The sequence below is a fragment of the Acinonyx jubatus genome, chromosome E4, assembly GCF_027475565.1.
Source record: "Acinonyx jubatus isolate Ajub_Pintada_27869175 chromosome E4, VMU_Ajub_asm_v1.0, whole genome shotgun sequence".
Lineage (NCBI taxonomy): Eukaryota > Metazoa > Chordata > Mammalia > Carnivora > Felidae > Acinonyx > Acinonyx jubatus.
Genome location: NC_069395.1, coordinates 21250321 through 21270520, shown reverse-complemented (window position 1 = coordinate 21270520; position 20200 = coordinate 21250321). Strand labels below are relative to the sequence as shown.

The window sequence follows — 20200 nt, the reverse complement described above, 5'->3', positions numbered from 1 at the left end:
ACACTAAATTCCAGGGTAAGCAAGAAGCTGCCACGAATTTCTGTGTTTCTTTATGGAAAACACTTGTGAAAAATTGACAATTGGAAGGCTAAGAGGTCCCGATGGGACAAATCTAGAGAACTTCATCCATTTTTATATAAATGCATTAATCTAATCACTGTCATTGTAGTTGTCGAATCACATTTCTCCATCTGGTCCACAGGCCATCAGGAAAGAACTCCTGGTTCTGGGGGCTGTGTTGAAGCTGGATTGCACGGCTGACTCTGCATGTCTGCTGCACCCTGGCCCCATTCTAGGTGGACACAGCACTGATTAAATCCCTGCCCTCATCAAGCCTACTCTCTAGAGAAGTGACATTCTAGTGGTACCTGAACATTCTAACCTTTGCCATAAACTTCAGGTTATTCTATTTATTAGTCTTTCTTAGAGGATTTTCAGGTCAGGATGCCTTTAAAAGTCTATGCCTCTTCTAGATATTGGACCTTAATTTCTTACCCCTTCTAGTTTTATACGTGCCCTCTTCAGATTCTGAGCTCAACAGACTAATTCTGAGATGGAGGCATTTACTTGTTTACATGCCTCCCTGTCTGCATACTGCTCCTGACCACAGCTGGGGACAGACGGATTCACTTCCAGTCCTGGCTCTTCCACTTATTGGCTGTTATTTGAGTGAATTACTCAGCCTCTCACAGCCTTTTTTCATCTGCAAAGTATAGATTACCAGACATACTGTAGAGCTCTGTTGTAAAGCGTAAATGAGCTAATGAATATAAAACACTCAGCAAAGTGCCCAGCATGTAGGAATCCCTTAGCATTTATATACACAAAGCCTAATGCTCTTGATTTATGCTCTCGTTGTGAATTTCTGACAATGTCATCAGATCTCTTTTTTTTTTCTGAAATTTTAAATTTGTGTTCTCACTTAAATGTCCCTTATTGCAGGATATCATGGATTCCTCTAGCCCAGGTAGCCACTGTCTCACCTGTAAGGATGTGGGCTCCATGAGGACCAGGGGCCCGCTTTTCTATCTTGTCCAAAACAGCATCTCCAGCAACTCGGGTAGTTCCTGGTACATAAAAAGGCACGCAAATATTAAATGAAAGAACTGATCCCATTTAGGAAACATGTGCCTGCTCTCCCTTACTCTACTAATACTAACTCAGGGATGACAAGACACTGTCTCAATTCCCATTAATTATAAATCACTAACCACATTTTCTTGTCTGTCAGAATTAAGTAATGAAAATTCTCCTCATCAATGCTTTGCATTTTGAGTGATGACACTGTCATTTTATTAGACATAGAAATAAACTATGTTCTTCTTGAAAGCTGAACACACACTCAAAACTGTTCTCGTGGCTGTTATGTTACGTTTGCAAAAGACTTCGATGGTTGTTGCCACACAGATATGTTTGAACAAGAAAATATAGGACCATGTTATATATAGTAGTTTGGATCTCTTCCTGACATGTTAAAATCTAACAGTGATAGTATACTGAGTAAGCATAAGGCCACATAGGCCTACTAGAAGTATGAATAGTATAACTCCACAGATTATTCAGCTGGGAAGTTCTTAAGTGTTTAGTGAGGATCTACTATGTGGATAGCACTATAGAAGTTACCAAAATAGTATCAAAAACACATCTATTCAGGGACGCCTGAGTGGCTCAGTTGGTTAAGCGTCTGACTTCAGCTCAGGTCATGATTTCACGGTTTGTGAGTTTAAGCCCCACATCGGGCTCTGTGCTGACAGCTCAGAGCCTGGAGCCTGCTTTGGATTCTGCGTCTTCCTCTCTCTCTCTGCCTCTCTCCCACTTGTGCTCTGTCTCTCTCTTTCTCTCAAAAATAAGTAAAATGTAGGGGCACCTGGGTGGCTCAGTCGGTTGAGCTTCCAACTTCAGCTCAGGTCATGATCTCACGGTTCATGGGTTCAAGCCCCGCATCAGGCTCTGTGCTGACAGCTCGGAGCCTGGAGCCTGCTTCTGATTCTGTGTCTCACTCTCTCTCTCTGCCCCTCCCCTGCTCACGCTGTCTCTCTCTGTCTCTCAAAAATAAATAAATGTAAAAAAAAATTTTTTTTTTAATAAATAAAATGTAAAAAAAAAAGAAATTTTAAAAACACATCATTCAAAGAGTAAAACTCTATATTAAAACATACAAATGACACTTCAACTAAATAAATCTGAGAAACCCAGGACTTCCTCTCTTCTTGGATTCCAGTTTTACACCACAGTCTATTCTAAAGTACAGTGACAGTGGTAGGTTTTATAAAAACCTACAATCTACAATCCACACAGTCCAACCCAAACATAAATCTCCTTGGTTCATTTCCATTTTCCTGTGATGAAAAGAAAACACACAAGGTGAATTCTTCAGAAGCAATATTGCAAGCATCACTATCTGAGGGATAAATTGTTAAGAGAATCAGGGGTTGGAAACAGGCTAGCAATGGCCTGAGAGACATTTACGTATCTGCATGTTGATTTTCTCCCTCACCATATAAATGTATCTCTTGGTGATTGTCTATCCTGTAATACATTCAATAAGTATTCCCTGTTGAATTCCTACTTGAATTTCTCAAGTTCAAGCACAAGGATGCCAGGCAAGACTGTTCAGAGGGCTCTGTGAATGGTCTCTCCTCACCTAGTCTGGTACCAGGCTTATTCCATTCTCATGACTCAGGTTGACCCAAATACAATTAGGAATCAAAATCTACTTGAAAAGTAACTTCCTTGAAAATAGTCCTTAACGAGAGAAAAATCCTAAAACCTCATGTATGTTAAACTTTTAAACAATATTTTACACAGATACACAACTTTTTTCTGTGGATCTGATTTACAAACTGTTATATTTTAGATGGAGGTAGGAGGAGCTGTTCTCTATTATGTCATGACTGATTTTTTCCTGTATATTATTTCTTTGAGTTACTTAAGTGAATTATCTGTAAGGGATATTTTTATAAATATTTTCAAAATGTTAAAAATTCCATGTTTGATCACCACAAAACTGGGAGGGGGTGGAATATATACAACATCTCCAGGACCATTAAAAATAACTCCATGTTTGAAACACCATCAAAAAGTATAAGCAGCCTCCTCCATAAAATAAAATCATTGGAAGTAATCATTATTAGGCAAAAGAGTAACAAATGCCATGTAATATGGAATCTACCAGAATTCAGAACATCAAAATGCGACTTGTGTCCCAAATCTTGCCTTCTACTTTGGTAAACGAAGTCTCACTGAATGTAGCCACCCTCTTGTGTACATTCTGTGGCTGCTTTCTCACTACAATAACAGAGATGAGTACATGCCACAGAACCTATATGATACTTGAAGCCAAAAATATTTACTACCCGGCCCTATATGGAAAAAGTTTGCTGACTCTTGATTTAGATTATATAACTTGCTCTGGTCAAAAAAGAGGACAATGTATTTAGTACCGTTAAAAAATATAATAAATACTAAATTAACTCTTTAGTTATCTCCAAAGCCAAATCAAATTGAAGGACTATAGAGTGTAGGCATAATAGTCTAGCTTTGTAGTTGTAAAAAGACCTCAACAAACTCACCAATTAACAATTATAGTTGATATTTGCTGTGTTCCTACCATTGTTCCAGGTACTCTGATAGCCACCTTAAATACATCAGTTGTAATTTTCAAAGCAACCCTCCAGGTAATTATTAGATATATCCATTTTACATACAAGGAAGTTGAAACAAAGAGAATTTTCTGAAGGCCACATAGATCAGGCCAGCTCCAAAGCCTGCATTCCAGGTGTCTCCTAGGCATTTTAAAGAACTTATCAGGAACATCTTTTATAAAGCAACGCTAAGCATGAGTTAATATCACAAATATCTCCAACATGCTTCTACACCCTGCACTGAGAAAATGCTAATATGAAAAAGTATTTCTGGAGACTTCCAATTAAAAGCGGAGGAGCAGGATCATTTCTGCTCCACTCTCTTCTTTGAAACCAGCTGAAAAATGAGACACAGAATGAAATACAATAAGTAGAAATAAGACACAACTCCACACCATAATTAATTAAGAAGAGGCACCAGATGCAATGAAACCTAATTTATATCCAGGTAGAACATTAAGAGTGGACATAAGAAGTTGTTGTCAAATAGTCCATGATTTATTTATTTGTTAATCTGCTCAATTTGTTTTTTTTTCAAGTCTTTGCAGAGATGGGCTTATTTCCCCACGATCTAATCAACTGAGTGTATCAGGCTACATGACTGTTGGCAATGACATTAAAACCCCATAAGAAATACACTAGCTGATCTTATCAGTGTGTCATAATTCCCTTCCATATTCAGTTCTTCCTAACTTTTCTCTCTCCTTAAACCCTCACTTCTTTCAGTAGCTAATCTTGCCTCTTACTTTGATTGTATAAAACAAGACCAGTTGGAATAAACAACTACTTTCATGCTCTTTATTAAAATTTTTGCTATTATATGAAAATCACTAGGTTGCCATGTGTTGGGTACTCTCATCACTGTTGAACTAGTCTGTTCTCATACTAGCAGTACTTTACTGAGGTAAAATTTACATGCAGTGAAATGTACAAATGTTCCATGAATTTCAATGAATGTGTACACTCATATAACCATCATCCAGATAAAGAGCTAGAAAAATTCCATCACCTGGAAGTTCTCTCATGCCCCCTTTCCAGACAAATTACTCCCATACCTTGAGGCAAAAACTACTCTCATTTCTATCATCATAGATTCATTTTGTCTATTCCAGAACTTCATTTGAATGAAATCATTCAGTGTATACTCTTTTGTCTGACTTATTTAGCTCAACATGTTAATGAGATTCATCTATGAAGATTTCACACGTTTATGCTGCATGTATAAGCAGCTCATTTATTTTTATTATTATAGATATAACATAGTTTATCCATTCTCCTTTTGATGAGAATTTGGACTATTACTAACACAGCTAATATGAATATTCTTGTGACTCTTTATGTGAACATATGCATTCCTTTTTCTTGGGTAAACACCTAGAAGTGGAATTGCTACATGGTGAAGGAGGTATTTAACTTTATTAGAAACGGGAAAACAAAGTCGCCAACGTGATTAATATAATTGCTATTCTTTACACATACCACATACAAATTTCTGAGTTCTGCGCCATGACCCATTCTCCCCTCAGTTCCCAGAATGCCCTTTCAGAGTTGAATTCTATCATCCTGTTAGATGCAACTCATTGGCCTCATCTACCATGAAGTTTTTCTACCTCAGCTCCTATCCTAAACAGCCAAAATTCTTTATTTTTTTCCTGCTCTAGTCTCTCTTAGTATGTTTTGTTACTTCTAGGGCTTTTTTCACTCAGCTTTTTCTGCATCACGTCTTATGAAAGCAAGATTATTCTGTATACTGCTGCATTCCTCGGGCCTAGCTCACAGACAATGCTAATCACACAGCAAGTACAGGCTAAAGATTTGTTGAATGAGCAAATGATTGTTTTCATATATATTTTTAATCTTTTTCCTAAGATTATAAACTCCTTGGTGGCATAAACCACGTTTTGTTTCTATAACACCCAGAATTCCCTGCACTAAAATAATTGAACAAATATCTGATATGAGCTTATAACAGTTTATTAAAAATTCAAGGAAATTATAATTAAGTTAGATTTAGTGGATATGCAAAATAATCAGTGGATTTAAATCTTATCACATGGTTCTAATAATTTGAGTTTCTCATTTGATTGAAAAACCTACCTTTTGTTGTAATATAAGGTGAAAGTGGAAGCATATAAATACTCTCCCTCAAATCTTTATTTCAAATCAGAACTAATTTCACAGTGTTTTCAAAATACATATGAATGCAAATGTATTCATAAAGATTCTTAAATATTAATCAAGGGCACTTATGCATTTGGTTACTCCAACTGATCCTCATTTGATAGGAAATTTAATTTTTTGAAAGGGCTGTTGTATTACAACTCAATTATTTCCTAGGACACAGTTGTATTAATGTTCTTAATTTTAAATCACCATTTATTAAATGACAACAATAAAATTAATGTATAATTGAGTGAAAGCTTCTAGCTTTTAAAATAAAATATTTCTTTCAAGAGAATCTTATAGGGTTATTTAAACTCATGAAGTGAATACTTATTTTAGAAGGAAGAAGGAAAAAATAAAAATCTCTGAAGTGTTGCTCCATTATCTAGAATATCCATTCACCTCCTGAACTCGGGAGAATACTTCAGGATTCTGCTAGATAAAACTGGTTATTAGATATCTTCTGATATTTTATCTTCTATTCCAACACTTAGCTCTTATGAGAAATGTCATAACACAAAATGCATTTTAGTGTCAGTGGAAATTTAAAAGGAACTGTGGACATGACATTGAATTCCAATATTTTATTTAACTAGTCTAGGAGGAGAATTTTCAAGCAGCAAGGGTATAAAAAGAAAAAAAATGAAATTAAAAAAAAGCAATGCATAGCAACTTTTCTTGATAAGAGAAAAATGCAAAACACAGACAACTAAACCTTTGGTAGTTGCTTTCACAAAAATAATATCTTAAGAACTGAAAAGACTTGTTTACTAAAGATTTCCTGGGGCAGGTTGCATGTTTGGTCTGATGCTTTAAAAAGTTTGTTGTCATCATTTGAGCCAGGAGTTTCCAAACTTTTCTGTAAAAGACCAGATAGTAAATAGTTTGTTGCTTTGCAGGCCATATGGTCTCTGTTGTAACTGCACAACTCCTCCTTTATAGCTCAAAAACAGTTACAGACAATATGTAAAAAAAATGGGCATGGCTGTGTTTCAGGAAAACTTTACTTACAAAAAGAGGCAGCAGGCTAGATTTGGTCTATAGACTGTAGTTTGCTGACCCCTGATTTACACAATACAAGAAAAATAAAATCCAATAGATTTTTCCCTTCAGTTGAAACCAATGCTCTCTCTTAGCATTGTACAACATCTTAATGATAAACAAGGTCCAAGTATACATCACTCAAGAGAGATGATTTTACATTATCCTTTTTACCACTACACTCCTGGGCATTCTGAGACCTGCCCTTCTAAGGAGAAGTTAGCAGTCACTATCACTTAGTTTAAGACTTTGTCTATGCTATGACACTGGAAATTTCCAACCATCTGATTGGGTTTCTTCAGCATCTAAATGATAAACTCAATATTTCTTTTTTTGTGTGTATATATTGTCATCTTCTAGACAAGTTAAAAAATATATATATAGATTTATATAGATTTGTGTGTGTGTATATATATATATATACATATACATATATATATAGAGAGAGAGAGAGAGAGAGAGAGGGGTTGAGAGAGAGAGAGAGAGAGACAAAGTTCTACTCAAAAATTTTAACATCAACCAACCAAAAGACCTTGGGTGCCAGAGCAGAGTCCTAGAGTCTTCCTGTTGTACCAGCTGTTAATCTGTTAGTTTCCTGATCACAGGGAAGTTCCAGGAGACTGTGGGGAGGGCTGGGAATGGACGGGGTTCGTGAGGTGGGGGCACACATGGGACTCAGGGGAGCAGCTGTATTTCACTAGGGTAAGTGTTTGCCAGCTACACATTACTTCCAAATCTATTTTGAGCTTCCAGTGGGCAATGGTGCAAATAAAATATATCTCACAGAACCACATACCTCTTCAAATTGGAGCCATGTTTGAGCCGTCATCTCCTACCTCTAATCAGTCACAGATATTATCATTTCTTTGTTCAGTTCAGTTTGTTGCACTTGGTGTCTCACTGTTTTGTGTTAGTTTTAGCTTCCCAATTGGATTATAATGTACTTAAAGGCTGGTACATCCACAGTGCTTAAATCAGTGCCAGGCAAATGAACTTCAAAACCTTGGGTCATTTGATTAAAGAAAAAAAATCCACAGAACTGGGGCGCCTGGGTGATTCAGTTAAGTATTCAACTCTTGATTTTGGTTCAGGTCATGATCTCACAGTTCGTAGGATTGAGCCCTGCATCAGGCTCTGTACTAACAGCACGGAACCTGCTTGGGATTCCCTTTCTTCTTTTCTCTGCCCTTCCCTCTCTCAAAATAAATAAATAAACTTCAAAAAAAAAATCCACAGAACTATATTATAAATATATACATATCTCCTAGGTAATTTATAAGGAATATAACACTTATCAGCTGTTTGTATTGATATTTTTATCTTAATTTGACACTATTTTATTCAAAAATATAGCTAGAGTTCAGACCAAAAAATACTTTTCATGAAAATAAAGAATTCCGGTTTTATTTTTAAGTAAACTCTTTAACTCAACAGATAGTAACAATTCCTGAAGATCACTTCAGCCCATTTGCTCTTTTAATAATTCCCATTACTATACACCTTAACTAAAATGGTTATACCATGGAGAAAAAAAGCCTTTGCCTAATGTATTCTTAAATTTTTTTAATGTCTTTTTATTTTTGAGAGAGAGATAGAGAGAGAGAGTACAAGCGCATGAGTCGGGGAGGGGCAGAGAGAGAGGGAGACACAGGATCCAAAACTGACTCCAGGCTCTGAGCTGTCAGTGCAGAGCCTGACGCAGGGCTCGAACCCACGAACTGGGAGATCATGACCTGACCTGAAGTCGGACGTTTAACCTACTGAGCCTCCCAGACACCTCTGCATGATGTATTTTTAAATGCAATAAAGGACTTCTAATTTCAGTTCCAACATGAAAAGAGTTTGGAAACTATCACTTCTGTCTTTACAAGAGAAAAAGCTGAACAAACTGCAGATCATTTTTCTTAAATCAATTGAAGAAATGAGGTAACAGGGAATGATCATCCTGAAATCTGAAGACACAGGCAAATATAGAGAATAACAATCAACACCAGCTTACCTGGAACAAAAGCCACTGGAGCCATAAACTGATAAGAAAACTTAATTGGTAATTTTGACCAATTGCTGGAGGAAGAGTGTGGATTAGGTTTATGAGTGACAAATTTGTGGGGGTCCAGTGTTTTGTGGGTTTTACTTCCAGGAACTCGACAGATTCTCATAGTGAAAGTCTGAAGGAAAAAATCCTATTATTTCAGGCAGGGGCAGGGGGAAAGTATCCATTTTAATAAATCCAGAATATTCTGCATAGCAAAGGCTTTCCATTCAAGAGAAACTACTTTATCAGAGCTTCATCTATCTGGGAGCCTTATTTTCCAATTTCACCTAAAGGGAGAAAAAAAATGCTAAGAAACACTTATGAAGGTCACAGCCCAGAAACTTAGGCACACTAAAAGATTGAGATTTAATCATAAGATTAAAAATATTTCTCCTCCTACCCACCTTATCATCACATCAGCAGGGCTCTAGTATAATAATAGTGAATTTCAATTGCTATGGCTACAAGACAGACTCTATCTGAGAAACAGTTCTTAGGGAAACCCAAAGACAACAGAGGAAGAAAACCATAAGGGCACTACCAGAAACTATAGCTATAGCAAACATCTAACATACTCCAGCTCCTAGCCAGAGTAACATAAAACTCCATGTTCGAGGCCTATTTATCTCAGCTTCTATTAACCTGACACATTAAGTGTGGCTTTCATCAAAAAATTACAATACATGTTAAAAGTCTAAAAAATATATATGAAGAGACAAAACAAGCATCCAAATAAGATTTGAATATGGCACAGATTTTTGAATAATCAGCAATATAATTTCCTGTGATTAATATGTTAAGGCTCTAATGGAAAAAAGTAAACAAAATGCAAAAATAGAATGGTAATGTAGCAGAGAGAGAGATAGAAACTCTAAGAAAGAATCAAAAGCAAATTCTAGAAGTCACAAGCCCTGCAACAGAAATGAAGAATGTCGCTGATGGGCTTATCAGTAAACTGGACACAGCCAAGGAAAGAATAAGTGAACTTGAAGATATGTCAATAGAAACTTCCATCTGTTTAATAGAAACTTCCTATTCAGTTCAACTTGAACTGACACATAAAGAGAAAGAATTTTTTTTAGTTTTTTTTCAACGTTTTTAATTTTTATTTTTGGGACAGAGAGAGACAGAGCATGAACAGGGGAGGGGCAGAGAGAGAGGGAGACACAGAATCGGAAACAGGCTCCAGGCTCTGAGCCATCAGCCCAGAGCCCGACGCGGGGCTCGAACCCATGGACCACGAGATCGTGACCTGGCTGAAGTCGGACGCTTAACCGACTGCGCCACCCAGGCGCCCAGAGAAAGAATTTTTTTAAAAAGAATATAATATTCAAATAGTGTGGGACAATTAGAAAACTTATAGCATATGTGTAATGGGAACATCATAAGGAAAAGAAAAAGAGAATGGGTCAGAAGAAATATTTAAAGTAATAATAGCTGAAAATTTTCTAATATTAATAACAAACACCAAACCACAAATCCAAGAAGCTGGGAGAATAGCAAGCAGGATAAATAGCAAAAACTCTACATGTGGGTATAAAAATTCAAATCACAGAATGACAAAGCAAAGAGAAAATCTTGAAAGAAACCAGTAAAACAAAACTCCTTATCTATGAAGGTATAAAGATAGGAATTACATCAAACTTCTCCTCAGAAATCATGCAAGCATGAAATCAATAGAATGAAATATTTAAAGTAGGAAAAGAAGAGAACCATCAAACTATAATTTTATCAGCAAAATTATCCTTCAAAAGCAAATGATAATGTAATTTTTTTAATGTTTATTTTTGGGAGAGACAGAGTGCTAGTGGGGAAGGAACAGAGAGAGAGGGAGACACAGAATCCAAAGCAGGCTCCAGGATCCGAGCTGTCAGCACAGAGCCTGATGCGGGGCTTTAACTCACTCACTGTGATATTATGACGTGAGCCGAAGTCAGATGCCCAACCGACTGAGCCACCCAGGCACCCCATAAAGTGAATGATAGTGTAAATCAAGACCACAAGGATATATCACCTCACAACAATTGGAATGGCTATCATGAAAAAGACAAGAAATAACATGTGTTGGTGAGGATGCACAGAAAGGGGAACCCTCATGCACTGTTGGTAGAAATGTAAACTGATGAGCCATTATGGAAGTCAGTGTGGATGTTCCTCAAAAAATTGAAAATAGAACTACAATATAATCCAGCAATTCCACTTACCAAGAGAAACAAAAACACTAACTTGAAAAGATACCTGCACTCCCATGTTCACTGCAACATTATTTATATATAGCAAAGATATATACAATCATGTATTATTCAGCCATTGAAAAAAAGAAAAGAGGGGTGCCTGGGTGGTTCAGTAGGTTGAGCATCCGACTTCAGCTCAGGTCATGATCTTACTGTTTGTGAGTTGGAGCCCCACGTCGGGCTCTGTGCTGACAGCTCAGAGCCTGGAACTTGCTTCCCATTCTGTGTCTCCCTCTCTCTGTGCTCCTCCTCCACTCATGCTCTGTCTCTTTCTGTCTCTCAAAAATAAATAAATGTTTAAAAAAAGAAAAGAAATCTTGCCATTTGCAACAACATGAATGGATCTTGAGGGCATTATGCTAAGTGAAATAAGTTGGACAGAGAAAGACAAATACCATCTGATCATACTTATGTGTAGATTTAAAAAAACAAGCTCATAGATACGAAGAACAGATTGGTGCTTGCTGAAGTGGAGGCGAAGGGTAGACAACACAGGTGAAGGTGATCAAAAGGTACAAACTTCCAGTTATATAATAAGTAAGTCGTGGGGATGCCATGCACAGCGTGGCAAGTGGAATTAATAATACTGCATTGCATATTTGAAAGTTGCTAAAATCGTAAACGTTCTTAATCATAAGAAAAAAAATTCTGTTAACTATGTCTGGAGATGGATGTTCGCTGGGGGAAAAAAAGTGAATAATTACACCATATCAGAAAAACAAAAACTGAACTTGTTGCCAGTAGACCCGCCCTGCGAGAAATAGTAAAAGAAATTCTTCAGAGAAAAAGTAAAGGATGGAGGTCGGAAACTCAAATCTCCATAAAGAAAGGAAGCAGAAATAAATAAAGATTGCTTTCAAGTTTGGGCAGTTATGAACAAAGCCGCTATAAACATCCATGTGCAGATTTTCAGGTGGAAATATTTTTGACTTCTCTGCGTAAATAACAGAGAACACGGTTGCTGGATAAAAGTATGTTTAGTTTTGTAAGAAACCACCAAACACTCTCCCAAAGTGGCTGTACTATTTTGCATCCCCACCAGTATTTTAGGCTCCAGTAAAATAGTTTCTCTTGACAGCAAGATTTATTAAGAAAAGAATGCATGTTTCAAAATGATTACTTTTCTCCTCCCTCTGAAACAGAATAGGACTTTTCTCCAATCTTCACTGAGAGAACTTGGTCAGGCTCCTGGAAATAAAATTTATAAAAATATGGGGTCTTCCTAAGACTGGAGGTTTTAATTCTCAGACCTGTCCACACTAAGCCTCCAGGGATTCATCAGTTTCAGTTCAGATTTCCTATTCCAACACTGGTTCCCATGAAAGCTTCTGCTCATGGGTTTCTGCTTCAGTAAGTGTGACTATCTACTTTTCTGCCTCTGCCATTTAGGGGGCAATGGTTTGTCCTGTGACCTCAATTTTCTGACAGATGTAAGAAGAGATGCTGATTTTTCATTCTATCCAGACTTTTACTTGTTAGGATAGAGTGATGACTTCCAAAGTCCTTCTACACCAGACCAGAAACCAGTGTCAAAGCAAAACTGTGCTGGACACTTATTCAAGGCAGCAGGACAGATGCTATTCAGACTACTACAGTAGAGGAGACTCCATATAAACTGAGCTCTACTCTAAGGCAAAGGTGCCTGAGGGAACAAAAAAGGGCATGTAGGGTCTCAAAAAAGGAGGAACAAAAGAGGGACAAGGGGGTAGATGGAAAATTACAGAATGGGGGGTAAGTGGAGAACTACTGAAATGGTTGGCAAGGTGGGTGGAGAGAATGGGCACATTGTGGTTTGGCAGCATTGTGTTTTCTTAAGCAAAACTCAGCACGGGAGTTGGGGTCATCATTAGGAACATAGTCTAGTGCAGGTGGAATCCAGGTTAAAATTTGGTCAAATCTCTCAGCACAGTGTTGGGCAAGTCCTTTGTGCCATGTCAGAGTTCACAGTTCACACCAGTCGTTCCTCCTTTTGTAGGTTTAGCCAAAAATCTAAAACTGCTAAGTGTACAATCACTTTATAGCTGCTTATCTGGCACATGCAATAAAACTTTAAAACCTTAAAGAAAATTGACTTTTAAAGTATGATAGCCTATTTGATCTGTTAAATAGTAACCAAATGTGTATGTAATTTACCAGTTTTATTGAAACTCTCCAGGACATTGTATATCTGCCCATACTTTACCCTTTGAAACAGTCCTTTTTGTCTTTCTACTGGTTTCCTTTTTAAGACTTAAACTGTGCTGTGTAGTAGCAAATATATGTGTTTGAGAAATTTGTTTTAACAAGTATCTAATCTTTTCATATCTACAACCACTAATGATTTGAAACTATCTCAGTTTAATTTTTTTTAAATGTTTATTTATTTTTGACAGAGAGAAAGATAGAGCATGAGTGGGGGAGGGCCAGAGAGAGAGGAAGGGAGACACAGAATCAGAAGCAGGCTCCAGGCTCTGAGCTGTCAGCCCAGAGCCCGACACAGGGCTCAAACTCACAGACTGCGCGAGATCACGACCTGAGCCGAAGTCGGACGCTCAACTGACTGAGCCACCCAGGCGCCCTGACCTATCTCAGTTTTAACTCAACTGCCTTCAGAAAAGAAAAACTCAATTTTTCTGTGAAACAATGTTAAAAAAAGTTAGCACTTTATCTTGCTTTGTTAATATAATAAGAATGATTCATAAAGACTAAATATTGACTGCTCCATAAAGACTTAACTCTTGATAAATAATGTTTCTTCTCAAAGCAACTAGGAGAATAAAATGAATATAATCCAAATTAAAAATAAGTTCACAGTTCATTCAGTTTGCCAGTACATGTCTGCAATACTTCATTGAAAAGCCACAGGGCCAGATGCACAAGAGAATTCAGAATTTTTTGGATTTTAGAGAAGTAATATGGTATATACACAATTTATTATGTAACACCCACAATGGAGTTTGGAAAAGGACCACAGAATTAAACTCATTTTGCTACAAAATATATGAATATTCACACTGAATGTGATAAATAAAAACATACATAATCTCATGTCAGGTCAGGTCAGATTCTATATCCAAATGCATTTTTTTTAGTTTAATTATTTTGAGAGAGAGAGAGAGAGCAGGGGAGGGGCAGAGAGAGAGAGGGAAAGAATCCCAAGCCGACTGCGCTGCCAGCATGGGGCTCAAACTCACAAACCCTGAGATCATAACCTGAATGGAAATCAAGAGTCAGAAGCTTGACTGACTGAGCCAGCCAGGCACTTCTATATCCAAATGCATTGTGATGCCAGACTTATTTTTAAAAATATCACTTTACAGAGAATTTTATTTTATTTTTGAATTTATTAGTTTTTAAGTAATCTCTGCACCCAATGTGGGGTCTGAACTCAAAACCTGAAGAACAAGAGTCATAGCCTCTACTGACTGAACCAGGCACCCCTACAGAGGTGCCCCTACAGAGAATTTTAGATTTCAGAATTACATAAGAGGGATTGTGAATTTTTACTGCCATATGCTTTTTCCTCACTAAAGTGAAGTCTTTCAGAATGAATTGAAACCAGTGTGAAACTGATGCAAACAAATAGGATTTAGGCTAAATGCTATGCCTCATAACTTGTAACAAGACAGACTTGGAACATCTTTTCCTTCAAAATTAATTGTGATGGGTAAATATGTCTAATAGTTGATAGCATCATTCCCTTTGGGAGATAATGTAGTGTACTGACACACACTGAATTTTCTTTATTATTATTAGAATTTCTTCAAGTGAAATACTTTGTTTTAGTCTCTGTTGTAATTGTCTGCATGCTCGTGCGTGACAACGTCTGCTTCCTGAGCTCCCCCAAGCATGCAGTCTGTCAAGTTCCTTCTTGGCAAGCTTTCTCCTGGGCTGATATTTTGACAAGCGTCTGATATGCTGTAGCTCTCAAAATCCATTTTTTATTTGGTAAAGGAGTTAGAGTGACCACAGGTTTTCTGTGTCCCCTCTGCCCCCTCCCCCACGCATTCCTTTTGGAAGTTTCTTGTGACAGGCAGTTTGAGGAGCATTGTGTTAAGAGACAGCTCTCCTCCTAGCTCCTCAAATGCTACTTTAAAATTGGTTTGAATGTGCTTTCTCTTCAGTTTTTTTTTTTCCAGTGAAAGACTTCCTTCCCAATCAAGCTTTATCCATGCATTTATCATTGTCAGAAAAGATGAATGGCAATATTATCACCCAGAGAAATATTAAAACTCAATGTTTTAATACTTTCCGATTTATGCTCTATTATTCTTCATGGAAGCTTTAAGACTGTTGATGAGAGTCAACAGTAAAATTCTGCCTTGGTTCAAATTCTGGATTTTCTCATTAATAGATGACCTTGAACAAGCTATATTACTGCTTTGTGTTCTAAGTGTTTCATGTATATCATAGGCTGGGTGTGAGGATTAAATTAATTAATGCTTATAAAGTACTGGGAATAGAGCCTGCATATAGTAAGCACTCATTAAGTGTTTATTTTTATTATTATTATTATTATTATTATTGTTATTATTATTTAAATGTATCTGGAACTGCCTAGAAAGCTCTATTCCGTACATAAAGCATTAAAATATACATATATATACATATATATATAATACTAATAACAAACACATCTCAGAACATATAAACTCTGAACAGTAACTCTCTGACTCCATTTGTCTACGGTATTATAAATTCATATGTGATCCCAACACTGATGGAAGTCATAAATTACTCTTCTGTGCATATAACCAATGCTCAGCAATTTTCTCCTGAACCTAAAATAGAATGACTCAAAAGGTAAATCTGCCTCTGTCTCTGAAATGGCCTTCTCTTTGGTAGCTTCAAGGTTAATCTTAACTATCCTTTTATACTAAAGCTGACATTTCTTCCAAGAAGCCTTCATAGATTCCCTGCCCCACTTTTAATGTGTATCTCTATGACTATTCTTCTATACTGTTTAATAATTCTCTATTTTCTCTCTCTTCTACCAGCTTCTTAAGGGCAAGGAGAGCATTACTCATCTTTGTCTTCTTCATGATTCTTATAATGCTCAGCACAGCACTCTAAGATGGGATAAGGGATTCAGGATGAGTTAGTCAAGGAACTGACTAACTGAATGAATGAATGAATGAATGAAGCAAATCAAGGTTATGTCAAGGCAAAATATCAACAATTTCTTACCATATTGATCTCATTTCACATACATTGCATACCTCACTTGAAAATATTTTTGTTATTCTTTTTTTTTTTTGAGAGAGAGAGAAAGTGGGGTAGGGGCAGAGACAGGGAGAGAGAATCTTAAGCAGGTTCCATGCTCAGCACAGAGCCCCATGTGGGGCTTGATCCTATAATCCTAAGATCGTGACCTGAGCAGAAATCAAGAGTCAGAGTCTTAATCAACTGAGCCACCCAGGAGCCCCTCACTTCAAAATATATTGAAGTCAGTGAAAGAGCATTCAGAATTCAAGTAACTGTGACTGATCAGCAACAAATTAGTCCAAGCTGTCTCATTTTATCTATCTTTATATTCCACTGGAATCTTCCTTCTCACAAAGAAGAGCATTTCATAAAACAAGCTAATTTTAAAAATATCTTTTGAGGCACCTAGGTGTCTCAGTTGGTTAAGCATCTGACTTTGGCTCAGGTCATGATCTCATGGTTCATGAGTTCGAGCCCCGCATCAGGCTCTGTGCTGACAGCTCAGAGCCTGGAGCCTGCTTTGGATTCTGTGTTGCCTCACTCTCTGCCCCTCCCCTGCTTGTGCTCTCTCTCTCTCTCTCTCTCAAAAAATAAATACACATTTTTTAATGTTTAAAAAAGAAAAGAAATGAATAGAAGAGAGAAGAGAAGGGAAAACAAGAGAAGACAAAACAAGAGAAGACAAGACAAGACAAGAAACCTTTCCCTCAGGCACCTAGGTGTCTCAGTCAGTTAAGTATCAGATTCTTGATTTTAGCTCAGGTTATGATCTCATGGTTCATGAGATGGAGCCCCAACAGCACAGAGCCTGCTTGGGGCTCTCTTTCTCTTCCTCTCTTTCTGCCCCTCTCCTACTTGTGTGCAATTTCGCTCTCTTGCTCTCTCTCAAAATAAATAAATAAATAAATAAATAAACATTTTAAAAAAGAAAGAAAGATGGCAATGCAAGCTGGTGCAGCCACTCTGGAAAACAGTATGGAGGTTCCTCAAAAAACTAAAAATAGAACTACCCTATGACCCAGCAATGGCACTACTAGGAATTTATCCACGGGATACAGGTGTGCTGTTTCAAAGGGACACATGTACCCCCATGTTTATAGCAGCACTATCAACAATAGCCAAAGTATGGAAAGAGCCCAAATGTCCATCGATGGATGAATGGATTAAGAAAATGTGGTATATATATATACAATGGAGTATTACTCGACAATCAAAAAAAATGAAATCTTGCCATTTGCAACTACGTGGATGGAACTAGAGGGTATTATGCTAAGTGAAATTAGTCAGAGAAAGACAAGTATCATATGACTTCACTCATATGAAGACTTTAAGAGACAAAACAGATGAACATAAGGGAAGGGAAACAAAAATAATATAAAAACAGGGAGGGGGACAAAACAGAAGAGACTCATAAATATGGTGAACAAACAGAGTTACTGGAGGGGTTGTGGGAGGGGGGGATGGGCTAAATGGGTAAGGGGCACTAAGGAATCTACTCCTGAAATCATTGTTGCCCTATATGCTAACTAATTTCTATGTAAATTTTAAAAAATGAAAAATAAAATTAAAAAAAGAGGGAAAGAAAGAAAGAAAGAAAGAAAGAAAGAAAGAAAGAAAGAAAGAAAGAAAGATGCCTTTCCCTCAATGATATAACAAACACAGTTGGTCTTATTGGCAAACATTACAGCAAACAAACATTACAGTGAAGGCATCTAGAAATTTCATTAAGAAATTCCAAGAAGCCAGAATAATAGGGAAGCATGGCATCTACCTATTTTTGGCTATAAACTGACTTTCTAATGATGTAATATCCCCTTCCCTTAACCTGAACTATTCACTTTTAGTGGTATAACAAATTCTTAATCATCTACCACCTTATTCCCCATTCTAGATCTAATTCCATTTGGCCATTGCTCCCGATACTCCATGTCTTAATTGGTAAATTCTTCTAGAAGAATGGTATACAACCTTGGTTGTATATTTTGAATCACCCGGGAGCTTAAAAACCAACTGCTGCTTGGACCAACTCCCCAGAGATTTTGGTATTAATTAGTCTGTGATAAGGCTGGTACATCAGGAAATTTAAAAGCTCCCCTAGGTGATTCTAATGCATAGCCAGAGTTAAGAACCACTGCTCTAGATCATGTTTTATGTACATCAGGCCTATTTATCTCAATCAAATCCTTAACAAGAACCCAGGACCTCCACCTAATTGCACATTGCACCTTGAGGAGCCCAGATCCTAGTGTTTATTTTGGCAGTTTGGGGTAGGAGAACCTTATTAGAACACTGTTCTTTAGATTTTAACAATGTGTTAGTGCTATTTGTTCTCTAATATTACTACTCGGTTCTTATTACTTACATTGATTTCATGTAAGAATGATAGATTTTTGTCCCAGTATGCCCTCAAACTTGACCAAATGAAGCTCCTTAATCCATATCAACAGATTTCTGCCCCATAACAAACCATGGTACTATTACTGTCCCTAATCTTGGAAATATCATCTGGCAATTGGAACTTTCTTGTGTCTGGTTAAGTTCTGGCCTTGGTTCCTAGGTCCCCACCCTGAATTATGAGACTTAGTAACAGGGCTTCTGCTTTGTTCCCTTCTTTTTTTAGAGAGAGAGAAAGAGAGCATGTGCAAGCAGGGGAGAGGGGCAGAGGGAGAAAGAGAGGAGAGAGACTGGGAATCTTAAGCAGGCTCCACACTCAGTGCAGAGCCTGATGCAAGGCTTGATCCCACAATCTTGGGACCATGACCTGAGCTGAAATCAATTTAGATGCTCAACCAACTGAGCCACCCAGTCACCCCTTCTTTGTTCCCTTCTAGGTAAATCTGGAGTGAAAGTAGCCCAGCACTCCTAACAGCTGGACTTTCTCTTAGAACCACCACTCTTGAAACAAATATTGTTAAAATGTCGATACTACTCAAGGCAATCTACATATTCAATGCAATCCCTACCAAAATAACACGAGCATTCTTTACAGAGCTGGAACAAACAATCCTAAAATCTGTATGGAACCAGAAAAGACCCCAAATAGCCAAAGCAATCCTGAAAAATAAAGCCAAACTGGAGGCATCACAATTCCAGACTTTAAGCTGTATTACAATGCTGTAATCATCAAGATAGTACGGTACTGGCACAAAAACAGACACTTAGATCAATGGAACAGAATAGAAAACCTAGAAATGGACCCATAAATGTATGGCCAACTAATCTTTGACAAAGCAGGAAAGAATATCCAATGGAATAAAGACAGTCTCTTCAGCAAATGGTGTTGGGAAAACTGGACAGCGACATGCAGAAGAATGAACCTGGATCACTTTCTTACACCGTACACAAAAATAAACTCAAAATGGATGGAAGACCTAAACATAAGACTAAAAGCCATCAAAATCCTAGAGGAGAAAGCAGGCAAAAACCCCTTTGACCTTGGCCGCAGCAACTTCTTACTCAACATGTCTCCAGAGGCAAGGGAAACAAAACAAAAATGAACTATTGGGACCTCATCAAGATAACATGTTTCTGCACGGTGAAGGAAACAATCAACAAAACTAAAAGGCAACTGACAGAATAGGAGGAGATATTTGCAAACGACATATCAGATAAAGGGCTAGTATCCAAAATCTATAAAAAACTTATTAAACTCAACACCCAAAAAAACAAATAATCCAGTGAGGAAATGGGCAAAGGGTATGAATACAAACTTTTCCAAAGAAAACATCCAGATGGTTAACAGGCATATGAAAAAATGCTCAACCTCACTCATCATCAGGGAAATACAGATCAAAACCACAATGAGATACCACCTCACACCTGTTAGAATGGCTAAAATGAACAACCCAGGCAACGACAAATGTGGCAAGGATGCAGAGAAAGAGGAACTCTTTTACACT

The 20200-nt window shown here is 37.4% G+C and overlaps 1 protein-coding gene across 1 annotated transcript in view; it reads right to left on the bottom strand.

Moving 5' to 3' along the window:
* The window catches only part of CDC73 (cell division cycle 73), a 321928-nt gene that overhangs the window by 141766 nt on the left and 159962 nt on the right, over positions 1-20200 (bottom strand). Inside the window, exon 18 of the mRNA XM_027074943.2 lies at positions 984-1067. The gene's annotated coding sequence lies outside the window, so the exon portion shown is untranslated. The remainder of the gene's footprint in view (positions 1-983; positions 1068-20200) is intronic.